General features: G+C 45.6%; 1 protein-coding gene across 3 annotated transcripts in view; it reads right to left on the bottom strand.

Moving 5' to 3' along the window:
- The window catches only part of LOC115092847 (beta-1,4-galactosyltransferase 1-like), a 224,698-nt gene that overhangs the window by 86,361 nt on the left and 111,710 nt on the right, over window positions 1–26,627 (bottom strand). The window lies entirely within an intron of this gene.

Here is a 26,627-nt window from a genome sequence, read left to right on the forward strand (position 1 = left end):
GTAAAGGTCCGCGGCGCAGTGGCTAACCCGAAGGGTAAAGCCCGGAACTGAAAGTGTTGTTTCAGGACTTTAAAGCGTAAGTAGCGCTGGTGATCCCAATGTATTGGGATATGCTAGTAGGCCTCTGACAGATCCAGGGATGTGAGATACTCCCCTGGCTGTATTGCACTTCGGACTGACCACAGAGTTTCATGCAAAATCTTGGGACTCTTAAGTGCCGGTTGACTGACTTGAGGTCCAGGACGGGTCTGAAGGTGCCCCCCTTCTTGGGTACGATGAAATAAATGGAGTAATGCCCAGAATTTATCTCCCATGCAGGCACTGGGATTATGGCTTTTAGGGACAGGAGCCTCTACAAGGTAGCTTCCAGTGCAGCCCTCTTGAGGGGTGGACAAGGAGATTCCACAAACTTGTCCGGAGGGAGACGAAGGAAGTCCAGGTAATACCCTTCTCGGATGATGGCGAGGACCCACTGGTCCGAAGTAATCTCGACCCAACTGCGGTAGAACAGGGTTAGCCTGCACCCTATGGCTTCTTCCCCCAGATGGGTCGGCTGATTCTCATTGTGGGGTGCGGCCAGGACCCAAACCCGAGCCGGTTCCCCTCTTGTTGTGCCTGGTCCGAAAGGACTGGTTCCTGGTCTGAGAACGAGGTGCTTGGTAGCTAGTCCTGTAAGGGTTGAAGCGTTGAGAGCTTCTACCTCTGGATGGCCTAGGAAAAGGGCGCTGGTTCCTCCTTGACTTGCCTTCTGGTAGACGGGGTAATGGAGAGGCGCCCCATTTGTTAGCCAGTTTCTCGAGGTTGCTGCCGAACAGGAGGGATCCCTTAAAGGGCATTCTTGTAAGGCGCGTCTTGGAGGAGGAGTCGGCCGACCAATGTCGTAGCCAGAGCTGTCTCCTGGCTGCCACTGAGGACGACACTCCCTTGGCTGCCGTACGGACTAGGTTGGAGGCAGTGTCAGTGAGGAACGAGAGATCTGATTCCATTTCTTCTCCCGGGGTGTTGTTCCTGGCTTGTGATAAACAGGAACGCGTCATCACGGTGCAGCAGGTCGCAATTCGTAGGGACATGGCTGCCACCTCAAAGGCTTGTTTCAGAATGGCGTCCAAGCGCCGGTCATGTGCAACCTTGAGGGCCGCCCCTCCCTCCACTGGAATGGTGGTGGTGCGCTTCACAATTGCGCAAACTATGGCATCTACCTTGGGGCACGCCAGCAGTTCCTTGGTTGCCGGGTCCAGGGGGTACATGCTAGACAAGGCCCGACCCCCTTTGAATGAGGCCTCCGGCGCATTCCACTCCAGATCGATTAGCTGCTGTGCTGCTTGTAGGAGGGGAAAATGGTGAGCCGTTTGACGCAGGCTCTCTAGCAGGGGGTTCAGTCTAGGTTCCCCTGGGGTGCCTGGGCCCGGGATAGCCAGCTCCGACAGGCATTGAGAGACCAGGTCTGGGAGATCCTCCTTAAGAAAGAAGCGTCTCATGGTTCAATACAGCTCTATCCCCGAGGGAAGTTCTCCCTCCTCGGGTAGCTCGCCTTCTTGCTCAGAGTAATCTGAGTCCCCATAAGTGGGGCTCCCGGGTGGCGGGTGGCCGTGCCTAGGTCTTGAGGGTCCAGGGGCCGGGTCATCCGGTACGTATGGGTCCATTCGGGGATCAGACTGCATCATGATAAAGGCGTGAATCCCCTTGAATAATTCCACCCAGGAAAGCGAAGCAGGTTCTAGCCTTAGGGGCACCAGGTCTCTAGGGTTCCCTGGCTGCTCACCGCGGCCTGCTAGGTCCGGGGTGTTCCCTGAGGAACTGGCAATTAATATGGGCTGAGACTGGCCCTGGCCTGGAACTCCCAAGGCCTCCTCACATTGGGCACATAGGGAGTCCGCTTCCTCGCTCTGTGTGGCTCTGAGGTGGCATGCTGAGCAGATGCCTAGAGCTCTTATGTCTGATTCTGGAGGTGCCGGCTCTGCGGACGCATGGGCTCTCATACGCTCCATCGCGTCTGTTATCTTTACGCTCCGGTGTGCTCCCAGCAGAAGTATGCGCCTTGTAATATGCGCGAAGATGTGCGCCTATTAATGTGCGCCTATCAATGTGCGCCTAATTACTTTCGGGCGCCTAACATACGCACCCGTTGCCTGTGCGCTTAGTCTGAATGCTAGATCGAGGCGGCGAACCAGGGCAGATGGAGACGGCGAGCAGGCAGGCAAAATGGCGACCTCCTTGGCGGGCTACCACGTAGGCAGACCCCACTAATCCTCGCTCTTCGGAGACCAACCAAGTAAAGATTTACGCCTTACCTGATTCTTCGGTGCTTCCCGGCTGCAAACCGGGCGGTCTCCGGCTGCGGGGGGAGAGAGTGATTACCGTCACCGCCGCGCTCGAGGAAGTGCACCCACTGCCTCTAGGCTGCACCCGAACTCGTCTCGCTCGGGGGCCAAGTCCTCACCGCGAATGGATCGGGACCGAGGCTGCCTCCACGCCACACCCGAGCCCTTCTCACTCGGGGGCTAGGTCCCTGCCGCGATTCGGCCACCGGATCGAGGCTCCTACCTCCGAGGGACCACGGAAATCACCTCGGGAAACTCAACTGGGGGAGGGACCCGAGGGTATCACCGCAGGAGTGCGGGGTTCGTCTTCAGGTAGAAATCTTCTATAAATTTGGAATTTGGAAAAACGCTCAGCGAGCGTGAGGGAGCTCCAAACTGCTTTGGAGACGGAAATTACTGAGCTTCTGCACTTCCTGCAGGGGTATATGTACCACGTGCTGACGTCAGATCCATCTCCAACTGCTAGCACGAGCACACTATACACATTTGTTCTGAGTCCATCTGCTACACGCTAGGAAAGATATGATTTATTTTAAATTAAACAAAGGTCAGAAACAAACAGAAGGCACTAATATGCATGAACTCCATGCTGCAGTATTTGTTAATTATAGCATTTGTGTTATATTCTAATGATGAGAGATATTGCTCAGTTTTGCTTATACCTCACTAGATGCTAACTTTTAGAAGAGGGATGTGGTGCTAGATGAAGGGAATGATTGGGTTTTTATTTTTTGATGGGAGCTCGGGTATACATATCCGAAGGGAGAGATAGATTGACACAGCAGCAAGGTAGAACAGGGAAATCCTTCATATACAGTTGTAGGTCTTGGCTAATGCATATGAATGAGTGCCCAAGGTTGTGCACAGTAGGGAATTAATTGCTCTCTGGTATAACAAAGTCCATCCTTTTATTTGGAAGACTTTCAGACTCCCACTGTCATTTGCAGGATTTACAGGATCTGGTATTACAAACTCAATGGAGTATAGGAAAGACATAAAATAAATTCTAATTAAGTACAAAGTTGTCTGTTTCAGGTTTCTCTTTTAGGACGTGAGTTAGGAGTTTATAGTACAGGAAAAAAAAAAGGTTTTAGATTTGTAAATGGAAGTAGTTCTTATCATAGGGGACAGCGCCTCCTAGAGGTGGACCATTATAGACAGGAAAGTAGCTTTATGACTGCTTTCTGCTGAATTAAGGTATAACAGAATGCTGAATTTTAAGGAAACTGTAATGTCATTTTTAAATTTAATTCTAATCATTATATTAATTGTTATATGCTAGATTTCTTTCCAGGGTACGAAGGCACAAAGCACATCTGTCTCTGTCCCATGGAAGATGAAGATTATAGTTTTTTTTCAGTTTGATTCCTTTTCACTTTTTAATAGATCTATTTTTAATTTTAATCCTGATTTTGTTTTCTTTTGTGGATCGATCCAATTCTTTTAAATTTTTTAAAGTATTTTTTATTTTTATTTTTAATTTTGAGCTCAAAAGTTGTGTCTGTTGTCTGTTATGTGTTAAATGTGTAATACTGAGAATGTGGAATGAATGAATGCATGCATTATGTAGTTAGTTCTGTGAAATATATGTTTTAATGTAATGTCTGAGTATTTATGTTTGTAGTTTGGACCAGTGTATGATGTTTTGAAATAATGTGGGATTATTATGCAAATTAGATATAGGGAGTATATGACCTTATAGCATTTTCTTATTGCTTATTTTGATTTGTTGTACTTTTATTTAGGTTTGAATTCATAAACATGCATCTAATCTAATAAGGAGCTAAGAGATTCTGCTCTGCCATCAGCACTGAATCCTACTAAAAGAACTATATACGCACTGACTGCAGAAATTATCCATGCCCACAGAAGTTATTACATACTATATGGACTGAAATACTTACAATTTATACCTGATCTTTGCTTTTCTCTTTGTTCTGTGGGAGTGACTTTATGCAGAATCTAGGTTCTTTCATTCTCTGCCAGTACTTAGGTGTTCAAGTCTAGTCTTGGAATTTCTAATACTTATATGTATTTCTAGGCTGAATCAGCTAAATGAATAAGTATTATGTTTCTTTATTTTTATCTATGAAAGCTGCTTTGATCACGTAGAAGGTGATATGTCTCAGTGTGATTCAAATATGATAGTTCAAGAGGGATATCATATATATATTTCTCTTCCACACCAGCATATATTAAATATATACTGTTTGTTATAAGCTATTCCTATTTTTTTGTTCTGCAGCTTGCACTTATGGTAATGGCTTTGCTGATCTTTATTCCCTTTTTTACTCTGATTTCTTTCCTGAAACACTTTTTGAATATTTTTCCTGTAATACTATTAGATTTTGCTTAGAGTTTGTTTATACCCTCTCACAAATATTTCTCAGTAGTGTGGCCTTTGATGCTTACTATGAGATTGTTCTTCTTGAAACAAATACACCCCTTACACATGATGAGCACTGTTATAGGGATCTGCAACTATTCTATTACTATATCTTTTGGCATACTAATTGCTTATTGTTCTTTTCTCCTTATCTTGGCCCCAGCACTATAAACACGACCTGTGAGCTAAAACATTCTCTCAGTATGCAACAGTTCTCCTTGCAGAGACTCACCCATTATGAATAGTGTAACAAGAATATGCATACTTTCTTCTTTAATAATTCTTTATTTCTCTCCTGTCTTTATATTAGTATGTGATTTAATATTATGTGATTTGTAGCATACAGACTGTTTTCTAATAGGAACAAATCATTCACTTCATACTATTAGTTTAAGTATAGTATTTCCTCCTTATGCAATGTAATTTCTAGTTTAAGACAAAGTGTTGACATTATTATTACACTTGTAGTTTAACCATAGAACTGGATGATTTCTATTGTAATTTAGTTTTAATGTTATTGTTTGATTAGCTAGTGAACGCTTGTATGAGTATCGCTTACATTAATTAGGAATCTAGAGGGACACACACAATTATGCTCTACACCTGATAAATACCAAGGTTAGTGGTTAAGACACACTTTTAAGTTCCTTTGTTATGGCTAATCGTCGAGGACCTGTTGGTGTGCCACTGTTGCCATGTAAAGTGGCACAAGAGGGAAATGATATAATGAAGATCTTGTTTCAGGACTTTGGTTCATTCAGTTTGTCCCAGAGTCCTTAGCTGTCTGCTTTAAACTGAAACTGCTGGGATACAGTGAACCTTTCACTGACCTCAGACTCAAGAATCTGCAAGATATCTGGGAGACCTGTAGGCACTGCAAAGCCTATAATTAAAGGCCATGAGGTTATCTATGACAGATAGCTGAGCCATACAAGCTTGGTTCTCACAGATTCCTATCTCACTGAAATAAGCAGGTGAACTGGAGATTCCCGGAGGTCAAGACTAATTAAAGGCCTGGAACCAGCAACAAAACACAGACCTATCTATTTACAAAACACAGAAGATCAGAAGAAAACAGAGTGCATCAAAGCAATGCTAAGACAAAGGAACTTTTAAGGGAGGAGGTTTCTCAGGCTAGGGAAGGTCAGTTTATTACACTGTCATATTACGTAAATGATCCTCTCACAAGCATTTTCTAGGTATGGTTTGAAAATATATAATGCAGTTTTCACAAGAGACTGTAAGACACAGTAATGCTCTGCCTATATTGAAGGTCTTGCATCTGTGTCTTCCAAGGATATGCAAAATTAAATTTATATTTGCCTCAATTAAATTCCTTGTGTTATCCTTGTATACGTGCGGACAAGCGTCTTATTGAAGTCTAATATTTTAGACAGGAGTTTGATGGAATTGGTTGTATGAACGATAGGTGTGGTAAGAGGGAATTATTGGCATAAGTTAAAAGCTTGTTCGAATAGCCAAGTTTTGAGTCTCTTTTTAAATGTGATCGGGCAAGGTTCCTGCCGGAGTTCTGGAGGTAGAGAATTCCATTGTGCCGGGCCTGCTGTAGATAGAGATCGTTTATTTAGAGAAGTTTTGATGGGAGGGGCAAGGAGAGTATCTCTATAGGCAGCTCTCACCGGTCTTGATGATATATGTGGTCGATAAGGGATAGTGAGATCCAGTGTAATGAGCTTGTGAATGGATTTATGAATGATTGTTAGTGCTTTGTAAGTGATTCTAAATTTGATTGGGAGCCAGTGTAGGTTTCTCAAGATGGAGGTAATATGATTTCTTTTATTGGACTTAGTCAGAATCCTGGCTGAAGCGTTTTGAAGCATTTGTAAGGGTTTTAAGGTGTTAGCTGGGAAGCCGAGTAGAAGAGAATTACAATAGTCAATTTTTGAGAAAATGATTGCTTGGAGTACTGAACAGTAGTCTTGGAAGTTGAGGAGTGGTCTGAGCCATTTTAGGACTTGCAGTTTATAGAAACCATCCTTAGTGGTGTTATTAATAAATCTCTTTAGGTTTAGTTGATTGTCCATGATAACTCCGAGGTTTCTAACTTGAGTAGAAAAGGATGGTAGACTAGTAGGGTGAATGTTCGACATTGCATAGCTATCGTCTTGTGAGACGAGTACTTTTTCGGTTTTATTGGAATTAAGGATTAAGTTAAGGCTCAAGAGAAGTTTGTTGATGACTTGGAGGCAGTTGTTCCAGAATTCTATAGTTTTTAGTAGAGATTCGGTCAGCGGGATGAATATTTGCACATCGTCTGCGTAGATGTAGTGAGTTAATTTTAGTTTGGTGAGGAGCTGGCAGAGTGATAAAAGATAAATGTTGAAAAGGGTGGGGGATAAGGAAGAGCCTTGAGGAACTCCTAGAGTGGAGCAGACTGGGTGTGATTCGTTATTGTTTAAAATCTGTTATGTAGGAAAGACTTGAACCAGTTGAGAGCCATGCCTTTGATGCCGATGTCAGATAGCCGGTCTAGGAGTGTTGAGTGGTTCACAGTGTCGAATGCGGCTGATAGGTTGAGGAGAATGAGTAGGCCAGGTTGTTTTTTATCTAGATTCATAAGTATAGTGTCTGTTAGGGAGATTAAGAGAGCTTCAGTATTTCGGGCTTTTCGGAAGCCGAATTGAGATGGGGCTAATATTTTGTTATCGTCCAGATACTCCGAAAGTTGCTTATTAACTATGTTTTCTAAAATTTTGGAAATGAAAGGGAGTTTAGCAATCGGGCGATAGTTGGCGGGGTCGTTGGGTTGGGTTTTTTCAAAAGTGGTTTTAGAATTGCGAGTTTCAAAGGGTCCAGAACTACGCCTTGCATTAGAGAGCAATTGGTGATGTTGGCAATCGGTTTGGCGACAGTTTTTGAGATGGCAATGAGTAGGTTGGGGGGGGGGGGGGGGGATGGCATCAGTGGGGTGTGCAGCAGGTTTAAGTTTCTTTAGGACTGTTTCAATCTCTAATGAGGAGGTCGGTTCGAAGGTTTCCAGACTTGTGTTCTGTTGAATATGTGAATAGTAGGCTGGTGGAGGAAGAGGAGCGTTGTTTGTATTTAAAGGTCTGATCAGATCAGTGATCTTTTTCTTGAAGTAAATGGCTAATTCTGAGGCTTTGTTAGCAGCTTGATCGTCCGGGATGGTCATGGGGGACGATTTGGTGAGAGATGAGACAAGAGAGAATAAGGCTTTAGGATCGAAGATGAAGTGGTGGATTTTCTGTGAGAAGAAATCTCTTTTAGTTTGGAGGATGGCTGTCCGGTAGCGGTGCATGAGAGATTTGTAAGCTCCCAGGTTTGATGGGGAAGAGATTTTGCGCCATGTATGTTCAAGTCTTCTAAGTTCTTGTTTCATAGTTTTTAGTTGGGGGGTGTACCAGGGTTTCCTGTTTTTCAAATTGGAGTGGAGTGGAGGGCTTTGATAGTTACAGGGCATGTTAGGTCTGCTACGTTCTTCGTTATTTTGATCCAGGAGGACGTGGCTGAGTTGGCATCCGTGAGGTCTAGTTTGTCTAATGCCATGGCTAGATGTGGGCTAAGGGTTTCTGGGTTGCATAACTTTCTGAATTGGAGTGTGGTTTTTTGTAATGGTGGGCGAATGGGTTGGGTGTGCTTCAGAGTTGTCGAGATCAGCCTGTGGTCCGACCAGGGGACTGGGGTGCAAGTTGTAGTTGAGGCCAGGGTAAGGCTTTCATTTATGAAAATTAAATCCAGTGTGTGTCCCGCTTTGTGTGTCAGACCTTTTATGATTTGTTTGAAGCCCATATATTTAAGGGTGGTGAGAAAGATTTCACAGCTGGAGGATTGAGGTGTTTTATCTACTTGGAGGTTGAAATCTCCCATTATAATAGCAGGGGTCTCTGTGTTGATATGTTTGGCTAAGAGTTCAATTAACGGAGACGGGTCAGATTCTAGGCTTCCTGGTGGGGCATAGGTAAGGCAGATTTGTAGGTGTTTAGATTTGAATAAGGCGAATTCGAGTGAGGTGGATGAGGTTGAAATCTGTAGAGATAGCCCTAGTTCTTTTTTTGCGGCTAATAGTAGGCCGCCGCCTCTTTTTAAGTCTGGAGATGGAGAAAAAGTTGTAGGTGTGTGTAGGGAGTTGGTTGATTAGTGCCGTGTCTTCATGTTTCAGCCATGTTTCGGTGATTGCGCAGCAGTCCTGTTGTGATTCTGTTAGATAGTCGTAGAGGAGATGAGTTTTTTTTAGAGAGTGATTGTGCATTCAGCAGGGTTAAGGAGAGAAGCGTGAGGCCCAGAAGTTGGTTCAGTGGTGATGTCATGATTGGAATTATTCTTTTTTGAATGAAGCTGGGAGTGGTGTGGTTTTTTATGAGGTTTCTCCGTTGGTTGGAAATGATCGGGACAGCGAGGTTATACATGAAGAATGATGCCTAGCTAAGTGCTGGGGAAGTCTGACAGAATGCTGGGTAGGTTTTGTATGAGTTGCTGGAGGCGAATGGATGGATGCTGGGAAGGCATCTAGATTATTGCTGGAGGTGTCTGGAAGTTGTTGTAGGCGTCTTGGAGTAAGCTGGATGAGTCAGAAATGATGTCAGGTGAAATGGTGGGAAGGGGTGTGAGAAAGTTGGGAGGCAGCTGGGTGTATTGGTGGTTCTTACTGAGATAAACGGGTGTTAAGAGCGCTTTTGGAGGAGTAGTGATGCTGGATACTAAAAATGAACTGGCGTCTGGGTAGTTTCAGTGCAGTAGCCCTGGTGTTCAAGAGGAAGTTATAAATGGCTGGGAGAGCAGGTGGTTGAAGAGGTCCAGTTTCAATGGAAAAAAATTCAATGAAGTCCTTCGGGGCTGCACGAAGGGGCGGGCCCCTTTGTCGCGCTCCTTCAGCGCGCGACACCCGGCGCCAGACTAGTGCTGAAATTTAAAGCCCCGATGGGCGGCTGCTGATAGGCTGCTCAGGAAAAGGAAGGGCCACACGGATTGGCTGGTCCCGGAGGGGACGGAGGAAGCGTCGGACCACGCGGTCGGCAGTGGTCAGGGGGGCCGGAGTGAGTGCCTTGCGGTCGGCGCCTGAGAGGCTGAGGGTAAGTGTGAATTTGGAGGGCCTTACCCCAGCGGGTACAGACAAGGAGGGATGATATATAGCATTAAACAACAAGATAGGGAATTTAATAATTTCCTTGATAAATATCTATGCCCTGAATACTGATCAAGGGGAATTTTTATTTATTTATTTATTTTTATTTTATTTGGATTTTTATGTTCCACTTTTTGGCACTTCAAAGTGTACATCAAAGCGGATTATATTCAGGTACTATAGGGAATTTTTTGTGCAGCTTGGTCAGTAGTTAAGTGATGAGGTTGAGGATCATGTGATACTAAGAGGGGATTTTAATCTCTCTCTACACCCCAACATAATCACTCCTTTCATGGGGATGAGTTAAAAACACAGAGAACGAAATTAAAACTTCTCACTGATTCCTAGGCATTACATGATGTTTGGAGGTTGATGAACTCCTCAGTGAAGGACTATACATTTTATTCCAGGGCTTATAAGAATAGATTTCATTATGGTGAATACTTTGTGTCTTCAGGTATAGGACCGATTATGTGGTCTGACCAGGCACCAATATTTGGATTATTTAGGCTTTTACCACCAGGCGGCTAAAAACTTCTAGAGACTGAACGACTCATGCGATAAATCTGTGCTGATCCGAGGATGGATATCAAAGAATATTTCCAGCTTAATGATACTAATGATTTATCAGATCAGATTCTTTGGGATTACTTTAAAGCTGTCCTACGAGAAAAGCTGATTTCTGAGGCAGTAGCTGTGAGAAGGCGTAAGCAAAAAGAGAAATCGGATTTGATATCATTAATTAGCTGTCACACAAGAATGTTAGGTCATTCACTATTACGCACATTTGCTGTTATGAAAACACAACTAAGTTATGCATAGAGAGTATGCCCAACCCCAATAACTTCTGAGCCATACATTTAATTTCATTTATATTTCTGCCACAGAAAATAGAATATCCTTCAACCCCAGCTCTCCATACATTTAGTATTTGTTTTATCTTCATTTCCAATACAGAAACAGGTCAGTTCAGTTGAAATTTCAAGTCATCAGAGCACAGTCAGGTGATTTTGACAGCTGTCCTGCCACTGGTTAATAGTCAAACATATGCAAATTTCTGTACCAAAGGAGGGAACTAGGCACCATGAAATGTTTATACATCTTATATTAAGAACGTTTCTTTTTTTTTTTTCCTGTACCTGCTGATCCAATGAATATATTTTATATTATGGGATAAATGTGAAATTATATCACACAATACAGCACTGTATTTCTCAGACATGGGCAAACTATGGCCTTCAGATCAAAACTAGGCCCAGGACACTATTCTTCCAGCCCATGATAAATCCATGTGTTTTCATCTGTGGTGCCATCTCTAGCCTCTGCTCTTTCCACAGTTAGATCAGAAAATGTTACTCAATTTCTTCACTACTTTTTTTTTTTTTAAAGTCTGCATAAATCTAAAAGTCAGGCCTGTTGCACTATGCAGTGAGAATCACCTTCTTGCTGCCCCCAAATGCATGTTTGGAATAACAGACTGACAGAGCTTTTGTAGGCCATGTCCTTGGTCCAATGGAAAGAACAAACTCTGGAAGCAATGCAAGGCTGCACATGTTAAGTCCATACAAAACATGTATTATGCAATTCCAATTAAACTACAATGCTAAATATGCATCAGTAAAAGAAATATATGCAATATAAATATATTTGTAAGATATGGCATTCAAATTGATTCTTGCTGGTGTTTGCACCCAGAAGGCTGCCAAAGAATCCTGGCCACTAGTGTAAGTTAAAAATAAAATAAAAATTGAAGAATGATGAGGGGGGAGTTTTCTGGAGAACAGAGCATGGAGTTGGGCAAGTTTTCAGAGTGTTAGGAAAGGGAAGAGAAAACATGATTGGGGAGCTTAAGTGCTCTGCAATCCCTCCCTCCACCAGCCCCTAGTGCAGGCAACAGTCACTGTCACCCATACAAAAAAAAAAAAAAAGTAAGGTTTTGCCTCCTGTGTATTTTAACTATAGAACTGGAGAATTATTCTTGTAATTCACTTAGAATGATGATGTTTAATTAATTAGTGAATGCTTGTGGGAGCATCCTTCATATTAATTGGGAATCTAGAGGGACATACACCTATGCACTACACCTGATAAATACCAAGGTTAGGGGTTAGGTTACACTTTTAAGTTCCTCTGTCATGGCTTAGCATCGAAGACTGATTGATGTGACACCTATCCATTAAAGGTGTCCCATAGAGGGAAATGAAGAATAGGCTGAGCAGAAAACCAAGAACTCCCAGATGCCTTTGCTGTATTGGAGCCTGTCAGAGGTGAATGAACTCTGGGTGCTTTCTGAAGCATGGCTTGCAGAGAATCTCTGGGACAGATTTGCTGGCAACAACAAGGGAGAGGCTTATTTTAATGGCCACATTTACTTCACAATGCAGAGAAACTGAGTCCAGGATGCAAGCTTTTATCTTGCAGATGCAACAGAAACCAATTTGAAAAGGAGATCCTATGAGGTGACAGTTTTGAATGAATCCTGGTGCCAACCCACAGAATTTAAGTTCAGCTCTATTCAAAACCCAGACTGCGAGTTGTTTACATAAACAAAGAAGAACAACAGAAGAACAGAAGAGAATACTTGCATCAAAGCCAGAGTGATACAGGAACTGGTATCAGGGGAGGATGGGATCAGGAAAGATTAGTAAATGAATGATTTTTACAATTGAATGGAGCATGACCTCACAAGCATTTCCTATACATGATAGATTGTCATGACAATAGCCTAAGGTATTTTTGTAAGGAAGTCTTTGGCCAGTTACGTCATTCATTCTGGAAGCTTCGAGAATGTTGTATTTTGATTATATAAGTCAGAGCATGGCAGAGATTCACTGAGATGCTAGTTGGTATAGATAGAGGGCACATTGCATCTCCCAGAACACTTGTCTTGAAACAGCTGAATAAATTATATTTTAAAATCTTTTTCTGAATCGAAGTGTTCTGATTTGCCCTGTCCGGTGTACACAAAATTATGTACACTCCTCTGGTATATCTCCATTACCTTAATTTAATAGTATAGAGCTACTGTATTTTAAATGTACACACTATAAGTTATTCAGGAAATCAAACATTTATATTTATGATAGATTAACAGTACAAAGTTTCTCATCTATATTTAGAGCTTTAAAGAAAAACATTTCTCTACTTTCCCACAGAATTTATTTTAAGTGGGAAAAATTGTTCCCATATCCCTGCCAGGAGGATGGCAAGCAGGATCTGGTTCCAAATTACAGTAATGTACAAGCAAGACTGAACAGATTTAAATAAGAAAGAACCTAAAGAATAATGTGTTGGAGAGAGAATTTACAAGTAGGTATTTTTCTCACAGTTGAGTGAGGTGATTGTCTTAGCTCACTTGGAGACTAGAAATAGAGGTCAGCCCTGAAACTGCACATGAGACCTTGTATTTTGGTATAATTTAATACATGATAGATGCTGGGAGAAAGGACCACTTTGACTTACACAGTCTGCTCAATTTCCTCTACACTATTCATTTTGGTCATCATATTTCCTTGCACTTACCACCCCCTACTTCAAGACCTGGCGATCTCCCACTAACACTGAACTTTACCTTTAGGTGGGGGACAGAGGAAAGGAACATAGGTTAATCTGCATTGGACTGGACTCAATTTTCAAGAAATATACAATTTTAAACTGCAAAAATAAGAGGAAAAGAAAGAAAATTCCTCACAGAGGACAAAAGAATCCAGAGAAAGATACAGAAACAAAAAAACATTGATGTGACAGTTTCATCTCAGAGCTATCATTTTATTTTGGAGTGCAATGAAATTCTTTTTTGTATAATAGTTTGTCAAATTTCACTCTTCATTTTTAACACCAACCCCAGACCAAAGAATCTTAAAGGCTTTTCTTTGGTTTATTTTTTTAAATCAAAAGTATTACTAAACTTCAAGAAAATGTGTTAAAAGTGAAAACATAAAATCCATAAAGAATTTGTTTGGACTTATTTTCATTCCCTAGGCACAATCATCTTAATTTCTGAAAATTCCTCTACTTGGTCAAACACAACATTGTAAACTTGCAACATAACATTCATGGCAGCAGAATTAATCGAGATCACTTCAAGTCTTTAAAAAATATGGAGCGTCAAAAGTAATAATATGCCTTTAAAAATCAAGTCTGTTCTCTTATAAAATTAATTTCAACTAATCCAGGACTGCAGGGCTTACAGTGACCTACTAGTGCAAGAAATAATGAAAAAATAAAGCTAAAGAACTTAATCCCCAACTGAGGAAGCATATAAAGTATATGATTACAGGCAAAAAAAATATACTGTTATTCATAAAGCAAAATGTTATGTTCTGGTATGATTGTGGACCCTGGAGAATCATAGTCCCTCCGTCCTCGCAAAACTTCAAAAGAATCTTCGCCACTAAAGGAATCGGAGGATATGGGCAAGGGTATCCAAGACTGGTTTGCCATCTGATCTGTACATTTAGCAGAATCAAGGCACCTTCCTGTTACAGGGGGATGCGAACAGATCTACATCTGGGCTCTCCCAGAAGTGGAATATCCGATTCGCTACCACCTGGTCCAGGGACCACCTGTGGGGTCTGAAGGCATGACTCAGCCTGTCTGCTTCCACGTTCTCCATCCCGGCTAGGTACAAGGCCCTGAGCACCATCCTGTAGTTCAGGACCATGACCAGATCTGGACTGCTTCCTGACACAGAAGGTATGATCTCGTGCCTCCTTGCTTGTTGACATATCACATGGCTTCTTGGCTGTCAGTCTGGATCAGAACAACTTTGACAGCCAATTTCAGAAAGCCCATAGCACATACCGGATTGCCCGAACCTCCAGGAAGTTGATTTGACAACAACGTTGCTGACTGGACCAAAGACACTGGGTACCGAGCCCATCTACATGAGCTCCCCCATTCAAGGGTAGATACATCCGTGATTAGAACAATTTGTGTGGAGACTCTGAAACGAGATTCCCTGTTCCAGATTAGAAAGTACCCGCCACTTGGACAATGAGTCCTTGAGAAACAGGGTGACTCAGATGCAATCCTGGAGGATCTGAGTGGCCTGTATGCCAGGCTGATACCAGCTGATCTATTGAATCTCTGCTACCATGGCGATGACCCTCTGGCAGGGCAGAAAGGCCTTGGCCTGAGCTGTGTCTAGCAGGGCTCCTATGAAGTCTTTAAGATCATGAGAGGTCTTGAACGAGTAGATGTGACTCGGTTATTTTCACTTTCGAATAATAGAAGGACTAGGGGGCATTCCATGAAGTTAGCAAGTAGCACATTTAAGACTAATCAGAGAAAATTCTTTTTCACTCAACGCACAATAAAGCTCTGGAATTTGTTGCCAGAGGATGTGGTTAGTGCAGTTAGTGTAGCTGGGTTCAAAAAAGGTTTGGATAAGTTCTTGGAGGAGAAGTCCATTAATGGCTATTAATCAATTTTACTTAGGGAATAGCCACTGCTATTAATTGCATCAGTAGCATGGGATCTTCTTAGTGTTTGGGTAATTGCCAGGTTCTTGTGGCCTGGTTTTGGCCTCTGTTGGAAACAGGATGCTGGGCTTGATGGACCCTTGGTCTGACCCAGCATGGCAATTTCTTATGTTCTTATGTCCCCTTTAGGTCGAGGGAGCATAGCTAGTCCCTTTTTTTTTTTTTTTTTTTTTATAAAAGGGGGATCAAGGTGCCCAGGGAAACCATCATGAACTTTTCTCTTTTTAGAAATTTGCTCAAGGTCCTTAGGTCTAGGATGGGACAGAATCCTCCTGTTCTCTTTGGTATCAGGAAGTACCTGGAGTAGAATCCCCGCCCTCTTTGCACTGGTGGAATGAGCTCGACCACTCTGGCCGTTAAGAGGGAGGACAGATCCGCTTTTAGTACCTCCTGATGCGCTTCGGGCCCCCAAAGTGGGCACGAGGGCAATTTGGTGGGACACCTAATAGATTTAATTGGTACTCCTGACAGATAATGGATAGAATCCACTAGTCTGAAGTTACACTGGGCCACTGGTTCACAAAGAACTGCAGCCTGCCTCTGACCAGAGGATCCATCGTTACTGGTACGGGCAATTGGCCTCAACCCATTCAATCCCTGTCGACCATTGTGCATGTAACAGACTCACTCCGTCAGTCTCTCGCCTGGTGGAGAAATCAGGTCAGTCTCCTCCAGGGCTTGCCCTTCCAGGCTCCAGACCCTCAAATAACTCTCACCACCGATGCTTCCAACCTTGGCTGGGGAGCCCACGTGGCCGATCTGCAGACACAAGGATCTTGGTCTCCAGAGGAAGCCAAACACCAAATAAATTTCCTGGAGCTTCGAGCAATCAGATATGCTCTCAGGGTATTTCAGGATCGTCTCTCCAACCAAGTCATCCTGATCCAGACGGACAACCAGGTGCCCATGTGGTACATCAACAAACAGGGAGGGACGGGCTCCTACCTTCTGTGTCAGGAAGCTGCGCAGATATGGGCGGAGGCCCTCTCCCACTTGATGTACCTCAGGGCCACCTACTTGCTGGGAGTGGACAATGTGTTGGCAGACAAGCTAAGTCGCACCTTTCAACCGCACGAGTGGTCTCTCAACCCCTCAGTAGCGAACTCTATCTTCCACCAATGGGGTTATCCTCAAATAGACCTCTTTGCGTCACCTCAAAATCGCAAAGTAGACAACTTATGCTCTCTCACTCACAGCCAACACTATCAGCCAAGCGATGCGTTCTCCCTATCATGGGCAACCAGTCTCCTATATGCATTCCCTCCACTTCTTTCGAAGACTCTCGTGAAGTTACGTCAGGACAAGGGAACCATGATCCTGTTAGCACCCTACTGGCCGTGCCAAGTGTGGTTTCCAATACTTCAGGATCTCTCCATTCGCAGGCACATTTCCTTGGGAAAGGACCCGCTTCTAATCACTCAAAACGACGGGTGCCTATGCCACCCCAACCTTCAAGCCTTGTCCCTGACAGCATGGATGTTGAAAGGTTAATCCTTCAAACAACCTTTCTGAGCCGGTTTCCAGTGTCCTGATTGCTTCACGGAAGCCTTCCACGAGGAAATCGTTTTCTTACAAATGGAAGTTCCATCTTCTCTATTCTAGCCTTGCGATCTTTTGGTATCATAAGGGTACATTTGGTGAAGGTTAGGACATCATGCTCACTTCCGAGACACATTACACAGACTTTGTGAGGGTCTGTGATGGACATGGTGCAATTACAGTCCGAGCACCGGCGGAACCCCGACGCCATGGCCATGAAAAAATTGAGCCGTAGTGCGGTCGATGGCCAGTAGCCCGCGAGGGCCAATCTCGACGGTAATAGATGGAAAATGGGTAAATAACTTACCGGAGTACTGCGGCTTGAAAAAGTTGAAGGAGGGACCCCTGTGGGGTAAATTAAATTTTAGTAATTCCGTGAGGAAAATTCCTGTCAGGAATCTCTGCAGAGCTCCTTATCCGCATGGCTACTGCTGCGCGGAAAAAAGACGACTGAAGGGGGACCCCTGCTGGCTGCAGGGTTAGTACCATGCTGGGCATGCCCAGTAGGGGCCAGTCAAAGTTTTGGAAACTTTGACAGAAGTGTTCCGTGATTGGGCTCCATCCTGTGATGTCACCCATATGTGAGGACTATCATCCTGCTTGTCTTGTGAGAATAGACTTCCTGGGCCCCAGTCTCTACTGTCTCCTGGATGAGGACGACGAGTCCCAAGTACTAGCAGAGAGTTGTTTGGGGGTTTCAGGGTGGTCCCAAAGCTGAGCCACAGCATCCTTCACCCTATCACAGAAGAGATTCTCCCCAGTGCATGGCACATCGAGTCTTTCTCCTGTACGTCTGGTCGGAGATCAGAGGCCTGCAGCCATGTCATTCTGTGGGCGCCGATTCCCACTGCAGACTCTTGATGCCATCTCGAAAACATTGTGTTTTCTGCACTCCAGACAGTTATGCACCAGTGACATAAGGGTGACTTGCTGTTGTTGAGGCAGCTGCTCAGCCACCTCCTGTTCATTCCTCCAGATGTCCTGTGAGTAGAGGCTCATGAGGAGCTAGTAGGCAGTGATGCAGGCAACAAGCAAGGTGTCTTGGAACACCTTCCTCGGAAGAGTGTCCACTACTCTGTGGTCCTTGCCTGGGGGCGCTGAGGAATGGGTCAGAGAGCACTTGGCCTGCTTAAGCAGATTAGACCACCAGTGACTGGTGAGGAAGCTGTTGCTTATCAAATCCAGCAGCCTTCTGGATGAGATAGACCCCGTTTGCCTTCTTGTTAACGGGAGGCACTGTGAGGGAATGTTCCCATATCCTCAGCAGCAACTCCTTAAGGATCTCAGGTACCGGGAGTGCCACAATTTTCTTAGGAGGCTCCATGAACTGGAGGATCTCATTCTCCTCTGTCAAAAGCTGAAAGAGATGGCTTCCACCATAAACCTCACAAACCCTTTGAAAGTTAAGTCCTCAGGTGGAGACTTCCTTTGCTCATCTGGAGAAGGATCTGACAGGAGTCCAGAGTCCTCAGAGGAGGATGCAGTCAGATCATCCCCCCAGAAGTCATAGGGACCCTCTTTCTCACTGTACGCTAAAAGGGATAGGGCCCTAGGTGCTTGGCCTATGTCCAGAGGTGCAGGCACTGACAGAACTGAATGAAGGCTTCAGTGTTTCTGCTGGCCTTGGCGGAGCTTCCTCCTTGGAGGTAACTTTAACCACCGTATCAGTAGGAGGGAGACCTCTGTTCCCCTCTGGGCACCAATGCCGCCCCGGGAACTGAAGCCAGCTGGGTCGGTAATGCACCAATGAGCAAACTAAGCTTCTCCAGAAGTAGTACAAGGACGGGCGGCACTGGCTTTGGAGCCGTTGATGCCACAGGACTGAAGCCCTGCAGCACCTGCTCCATTGCCAGCTGGAATCTGTGCTCCAACTCCTCTTCAAATGTTGCCGATGTCAACAATGACTGAAAGGATGGGTGACCAGATCTTCTTTGGACCCATGAGGGGATCGTTGACTGGCAACAGGACCAGTAGAGACCATCGCGGACTCTAGCTTTTGATAGACAATGGGCATTCCTCGCCAAAGGGGTCACTTCGGGGGAATTGCAGCAAAAGCTGGGGCACCCCTGTGCCCGGCCCTGTGCCGATGCTTCTTAGGCTTCCCTCTATGCTCAGCACGGTCTTTCCCCGGTGCCGAGGTCAAATACAACAAACTGGGAAGCCTCGGCCCGGAGGAGAAAGACAATGGTCAGTGTCCGGCTCCCCTATCCACCAGCTCCATCGACAGAACCAATGGTCCTGCCAATGTCGTGGTGTCCATTGGTGTGGGCTCAGAGGTCCTTCGATTCTGATGGCTCGCACTTCCTCGACCCAAAGAGCTGATCCATTTTGCTGAGTCAAAGATCTAGACGTAGTCTGTTCAGTGTGCTGCGGCAGTCAAAAAAAACAAACAGAATGTTGGGAATTATTAGAAAGGGAATGGTGAATAAAACGGAAAATGTCATAATGCCTCTGTATCGCTCCATGGTGAGACCGCACCTTGAATACTGTGTACAATTCTGGTCGCCGCATCTCAAAAAAGATATAATTGCGATGGAGAAGGTACAGAGAAGGGCTACCAAAATGATAAGGGGAATGGAACAGCTCCCCTATGAGGAAAGACTAGAGAGGTTATGACTTTTCAGCTTGGAGAAGAGACAGCTTAGGGGGGATATGATAGAGGTGTTTAAAATCATGAGAGGTCTAGAACTGGTAGATGTGAATCGGTTTACTCTTTCGGATAATAGAAAGACTAGGAGGCACTCCATGAAGTTAGCATGTGGCACATTTAAAACTAATCGGAGAAAGTTCTTTTTTACTCAACGCACAATTAAACTCTGGAATTTGTTGCCAGAGGATGTGGTTAGTGCAGTTAGTATAGCTGTGTTTAAAAAAGGATTGGATAAGTTCTTGGAGGAGAAGTCCATTACCTGCTATTAATTAAGTTGACTTAGAAAATAGCCACTGCTATTACTAGCAACGGTAACATGGAATAGACAGTTTTAGGGTACTTGCCAGGTTCTTGTGGCCTGGATTGGCCACTGTTGGAAACAGGATGCTGGGCTTGATGGACCCTTGGTCTGACCCAGTATGGCATGTTCTTATGTCCTTCAGGGTCTTCTGGGTGAACAAGCGGCAACCCCGGACATCATGTAATTCCCCCAGGCAGAAGATGCAAACCTCATGTAGCTGAGGGATAGATATGGTCCTCAGGCATTGAGGGCATCAACAAAAATTGGACGTGGTCATGACTGAGTAAAACAAAAGGGCCGTAAGTTGAAAATGATGGTGGAAGGCCAGCAGCCACAGGGGGAATCAATCGCGAATTGAAACTTACCCGAAACGCCGAAAACTCTGTCTAGGGACACTATGGCAAGGCAGAGAGTGACCTAGCGACAGATCGAAGGAAAAACCATGAAAAAATGTGAAGAGCACAAGTTTTCCACAAGGCAAAAAAACAGCCAACGTGAGCTCAATCACTCATGAGGCTTACAGCTTCATGGAAAAAAAGAGAGACTCGAGAGGGATAGCAAATGTTGCTTACCTGATGTAACAGGTGTTCTCACAGGACAGCAGGATGTTAGTCCTCACAAATGGGTGACTTCGAGGATGGAGCCCAACCACAGAAAACTTCTGTCAAAGTTTCAGGAACTTTGACTGGCCCCTACTGGGCATGCCCAGCAAGGCACTAACCCTGCAGCCAGCAGGGGTCTCCCTTCAGTCTTGTTTCAAAGCTACAGGCAGTGCCGAAAAATAAAATAAAAACGAACCCAACACCGCGGGGTGGCGGGCGGGTTTCGTGAGGACTAACATCCTGCTGTCCTGTGAGAACACCTGTTACATCAGGTAAGCAACATTTGCTTTCTCACAGGACAAGCAGGATGGTTGTCCTCACAAATGGGTGAGTACCGTGCTGAGGATGTCCTAACATGCACCAAATGTACCCAACGGCGTGCAACAGGCACAACAACTGGGGTGGAATTTGGGAGAGGGCATCCGCACCCTACCGGGAAGGTGGAAGGCTGTTGGTACATCATGTTGGAAAAAGGTTACGCAAGACAGATTGGCCGAAGATGGAATCCTGTCTTCCAGCTTTGTCCAAACAATAGTGGGCTGCAAATGTATGGAGGGAACTCCAGGTTGCAGCCTTGCAGATGTCAGGAAGCGGCACCGATCGAAGGTGTGCTACTGAAGTCGCCATGGCCCTCACAGAGTGTGCTTTAACACGGTCTTGAAAAAGAATGCCAGCTTGCTGATAGCAGAAGGAGATGCAATCCGCCAACCAGGAGGAAAGAGCCTGTTTACCCACAGGTTGCCCTAACTTGTTAGGATGGAAAGAGACGAATAATTGAGTGCTCTTCCTGTGGGCAACTGTACGGTCTAGATAGAAAGCTAGAGCCCGTTTACAGTCTAGGGTATGCAGAGTCTGTTCCCCGGAGTTGGAGTGGGGCCTGGGAAAGAAGATAGGTAGTATGATGGATTGATTAATATGAAACTCCGAAACTACCTTAGGTAAAAATTTAGGGTGAGTGCGGAGTACTGCCCGGTCCTGCAGGAGTTTAGTGTAAGGCGGATAGGTAACTAGGGCCTGTAATTCACTAACCCTGCGAGCTGAAGTGATAGCCAAAAGGAATAATACTTTCCATGTGAGATATTTTAAGTCACAGGAGTAAAGAGGTTCGAAGGGTGGTTTCATAAGGCGACCAAGAACCAGGTTAAGGTCCCAAGATGGGGCCGGAGGACGTAAAGGTGGCTTCAAATGGAGCAATCCTTTAAGAAAACGTGTAACAAGGGGTTGTACTGAAATAGGGACACCCCCGATACCTTTATGGAAGGCGGCTACCGCACTGACATGCATTCTAATGGAAGAGGTCTTTAGACCTGATTCTGATAGATGCCAGAGATAGTCCAAGAATTTAGAGATTGGACAGGAAAGGGGATCAAGGGACTGAGAAGTGCACCATGATGTATACCTTTTCCATTTGTAGGAATAAGATTTCCTTGTGGAAGGCTTTCGTGAAGCGATCAGGACACGAGAAACTGAATCTGAAAGGTTAAAAGGCTGAAGGACTAACCTTTCAACATCCATGCCGTCAGGGACAAGGCTTGGAGGTTGGGATGGAGGAGGCATCCGTCGTTTTGAGTGATCAGATGCAGGTGCTTTCCTAGAGGAATGTGCCTGCGGATGGAGAGATCCTGGAGTATGGGAAACCACACTTGGCGTGGCCAGTGCGGTGCTATCAGGATCATGGTTCCCTTGTCCTGACGCAGCTTCACGAGAGTCTTCGACAGAAGAGGAAGTGGAGGGAATGCATAGAGCAGACCGGTTGTCCACGTGAGGGAGAATGCATCCCTCGGCCGAGAGTGCTGGCTCCGAATGAGAGAGCAGTAATTGTCTACTTTGTGGTTCTGAGGGGACGCAAAGAGGTCTATGTGGGGATAACCCCATTTGTGAAACAGAGAGTTCACTACCAAGGGATTGAGTGACCACTCGTGTGGTTGGAAGACACGGCTCAGCTGGTCTGCCAATACATTGTCTACTCCCGGCAGGTAGGTGGCCCTGAGGTACATGGAGTGGGAGAGGGCTTCTGCCCAAATCTGCGCAGCTTCCTGACACAGAAGGAAGGAGCCTGTGCCTCCCTGCTTGTTTATGTACCACATGGCCACCTGGTTGTCCGTCTGAATTAAGATTGCGTGGTTCGATAGGCAATCCTGAAAAGTCCTGAAAGCATAGCGAATTGCTCGCAGCTCCAGGAAATTTATCTGGTGTTTGGCTTCCTCTAGTGACCAGAATCCTTGAGTTTGTAGATTGTTTACATGGGCTTCCCAACCGATATTGGAAGCGTCGGTGGTGAGGATTACCTGAGGGTCTGGTGGAAGAAAAGGCAAGCCCTGTAGGAGGTTGAATTGATTTGTCCACCAGGCAAGAGACAGACGGAGTGCATCGGTGATGCGAACAATGGAGGACAGAGGCTGAACAGCTTGGGTCCATTGCAATCTCAGAGTCCATTGTGTGACTCTCAAGGCCAGACAGGCCATGGGAGTCACATAAACTGAGGAGGCCATGTGTCCCAGTAGAATGAGGAAGTGGCGAGCTGTAGCTGTAGGTTGAGACTGCAGCTGGTGAGCTAGGGACACAAGGGTTTGAACCCGTGGATGAGGAAGGAAGGCTTTTGCCTGTAAGGTGTCCAAGTCTGCCCCAAAGAAGGATAAGGTCTGAGATGGGACTAAGTAGGATTTCTCGTAATTGACAAGAAACCCTAGAGAAAGCAGAGTTTGAATTGTTAGGGTCAGGGAGGACCAAGCAATTTGCTGGGTTGGGGCCCTGATTAACCAATCGTCCAGGTAGGGGTAGACGTGGACACCTTCCTTCCTGAGAAAAGCTGCAACCACCACAAGGCATTTGGTGAAAACTCGTGGTGCGGATGCCAGGCCGAAAGGGAGCACTCGGTATTGGTAGTGATTTCGGCCTACTAAAAAACGGAGGTATTTGCGATGAGACTGAGCTATCGCAATGTGAGTATAGGCATCTTTTAGGTCTAGAGAGCATAGCCAGTCCCCTCTTTGCAGCAGAGGGAGAAGCGAGCCCAGGGTTACCATCTTGAACTTCTCTTTGTGAAGGTACTTGTTGAGGACTCATAAATCCAGGATTGGTCGAAGTCCTCCTGACTTTTTTGGGATCAGAAAGTACCTGGAGTAGAACCCTAGTCCTTGTTGTGAGGGAGGAACGGGTTCTATAGCGTTTGACTGGAGGAGAAGGGAAACCTCCTGCTCTAGAATAATAGAGTGATCGGTGAGTCTCCACGCCTGCAGGGGTGGGGAGTCCGAAGGGAGAGTCAGGAAGTTGAGGTGGTAACCCTGTGCAATTATCGCTATCACCCATTGATCTGTGGTGATATGCTGCCATTTTTCTAGAAAGTGGCTTAACCGACCTCCTACTGGTATAGTTGGAAGAGGGATTTGGCATCTGCTCTCTAATTGAAAGTCAAAAACCCGATGCAGGGCCAGGTTGTGGAGCTGCTGCGGGTTTTTGTTTTCGAGACTGACGAGGCTGAGTTTTATGGTAAGGCCTCGCAGGCCTAGACTTGGCTAGTGGGGGATAATACTTCCGTGGACGGAAGAATGACTTTGAGTCCTTCTTAAATGGTTGTTTAGAAGGCAAGTCAGAAGGAATAGATGAGAGCTGTTTAAGTGTCTCATGATGATCCTTCAGTTCTGCAACAATTTGCTGAATTTGCTCACCAAATAAATTATCCCCTAGGCAGGGCAAATCAGAGAGCCTGTCCTGAACTTCCGGGCGAAGGTCAGACGACTTAAGCCAAGCCCAGCGTCTGGAAGAGATGGCCGTAGCAGAAAGTCTAGTGGAAGCATCAAAGATGTCATAAGCTGTTCTTATTTCATGCTTCCCAGCTTCAAACCCTTTATTTAGTAGGGACTGAAGCTGTGGCTGGAACTGCTCTGGTAAGGCATCTGCATACTCCTGCATCTGTTTCAGGATGACCCTATTGTATTGGGTCATATACAATTGATAAGAAGCTATTCTGGAAATTAGCATAGCTCCTTGGTATACTTTCCTACCTATACTATCTAGGAATTTATTTTCCTTAGTAGGAGGTATGGAAGAATGTGGCTTTAATCTTTTAGCTTTCTTTTGAGCTGATTCTACCACAACAGAGTGATGATCTAATTGTGGTTTCTGAAAGCCAGGTGCTGACTGTACAAGTAGAGTCAGCTTTTTTGTTCACTGGAGCAACAGAACCAGGAGATTCCCAATTCTTTTTTAGAAGGTCCAGAAAAACCTGATGAATTGGAATAGAGGTGATGACTTTAGGGGCATCCAAGAATTGGAGCAACTCCATCATCTGGTGCCTGTCATCTTGTTCTGATTGAAGCTGAAAAGGGACCAACTCAGACATGTCCTTCACAAAATTTATGAAAGAGAGGTCCTCAGGGGGAGAACGCTTTCTACTCTCCGCAGGAGAGGGTGGTGAAGGCAAATCATCGGTGTCAGTAGAGGTATCATCACCCCAGGTGTCATAAGGATCAGGCTGCTGACCTGTAGGATCATGAGGGGGCTGTATACCTGAAGGCCCCGGTTGAGGCTCCGAGAGATTCGAAGGAATTACTGGGGGCATCGAGAATTTCCTCGATGGAATTGGTGCCGGCATCGGTGCCGGTGCCGGCATCGAAGGAATCGGTGGAGCTGATGTGCGTATCGCCCCTGAGGAATGTATCGGTGGCGAGGGACGACAAGACACCGATGGAACTACCCCCGAAGGGGGAATTCGGTACGGTGTTTCTCCACCTGATGAGAAGGCTGTCGGTGACCCGGGTGTTGCCGGTGGAAGGGCATTCATAAGCGCTTCCATCCGAGCAAGCAGTGGTGCCAGTGCTGCTGGAATCGGGTCGATGACCGGTTCCACTCTCGGTGCCGGGGTCGGTGCCGAAGAAGTCTGGAACCGTAGCATCGCCTTATCGATGGCCTCCTGGACCAGCCGGTCCAGTTCTACCCGGAGACCTGGGGTAACAAAACCCGGCTCTACGGGAGAGGGAAGCTGAGGCTGAGCTGGAGGGACCACCGTCACCGGTGGAATCGCGGCTCCCAAACCCCGGAGGGGTGAGGGTTGCCTCGGTGTCTGCGAGACAGGAGTAGACGGTGCCACTTCTGGTCGAGACTTCTTCGACGGAGGCTCGGACAGCACGGAGGTCGATGACTTTGATTCCTCGACGGTCCGAGACTTATGACGTCGATGGCGATGGCGATGTTTGTCTTTCCGATCCCCTCGATCTTCGGGGGAAGGGACAAGCGTCGATGGCCGTGAACACGTCGATGGCGGACGGTCACCGGGAGGCTGTCGATGACGATGGGACTTCGACGGTGCCGGTTCCGATGACGTTGATGCAATCGATGGCGTCTGAGTATGAGCATGGAAAAGGAGTCCCATCTTCTCCATTCTAGCTTTGCGACCTTTTGGTGTCATTAAGGCACATTTGGTGCAAGTCAGGACATCATGCTCACTCCCTAAACACAAAACACAGACTCTATGGGGGTCTGTGATGGACATAGTACGTGTGCAGTCCGGGCACAGACGGAACCCCGACGCCATGGCCATAGGCCAAAAATTTAGCCGCGGGACGGTCGACTGCCAACAGGCCTCGAGGGCCAAATTAGACGGTAGTCGACAAAAACGACGGCAAAAAACTTACCGAAGTACCGCGGAGTAAAAATTGAAGAAGGGAGACCCCTGAGGGGCAATTATTTCTTCAAGAATAAAGTTGAAGAGATTCCTGTCAGGAATGTGGTAAGAGCTCCTTAACCGCGTGGCAACTGCTACGCGGAAAAAAGAAGACTGAAGGGAGACCCCTGCTGGCTGCAGGGTTAGTGCCGTGCTGGGCATGCCCAGTAGGGGCCAGTCAAAGTTCCTGAAACTTTGACAGAAGTTTTCCGTGGTTGGGCTCCATCCTCGATGTCACCCATTTGTGAGGACTAACATCCTGCTTGTCCTGTGAGAACCTGCATGTTCACGCATATATATAGGGCATGCTGGGCATGCTCAGTGTGCCTAGTCAAAGTTCTAGAAACTTTGATATAAGGTTTCTGCATCGGGGCTCCATCTGATGTCACCTATGTGTGAGGACTACAATCCTGCTTGTCCTCTGAGGATAAAATTTACTGCTTCATTAGAAAGATCTTTAGTGCAAATCCAGAACAATATACCTGAAATATCCAGGACAGTCCCCATGAATACATTTTTCAAAAAAGGTGAAAAAAATTAACATTTCTTTTTAAATCTGTGTTCAAACTTGTATTGCAA

This window comes from Rhinatrema bivittatum, chromosome 1, assembly GCF_901001135.1.
Source record: "Rhinatrema bivittatum chromosome 1, aRhiBiv1.1, whole genome shotgun sequence".
In the NCBI taxonomy this organism is placed as follows: domain Eukaryota; kingdom Metazoa; phylum Chordata; class Amphibia; order Gymnophiona; family Rhinatrematidae; genus Rhinatrema; species Rhinatrema bivittatum.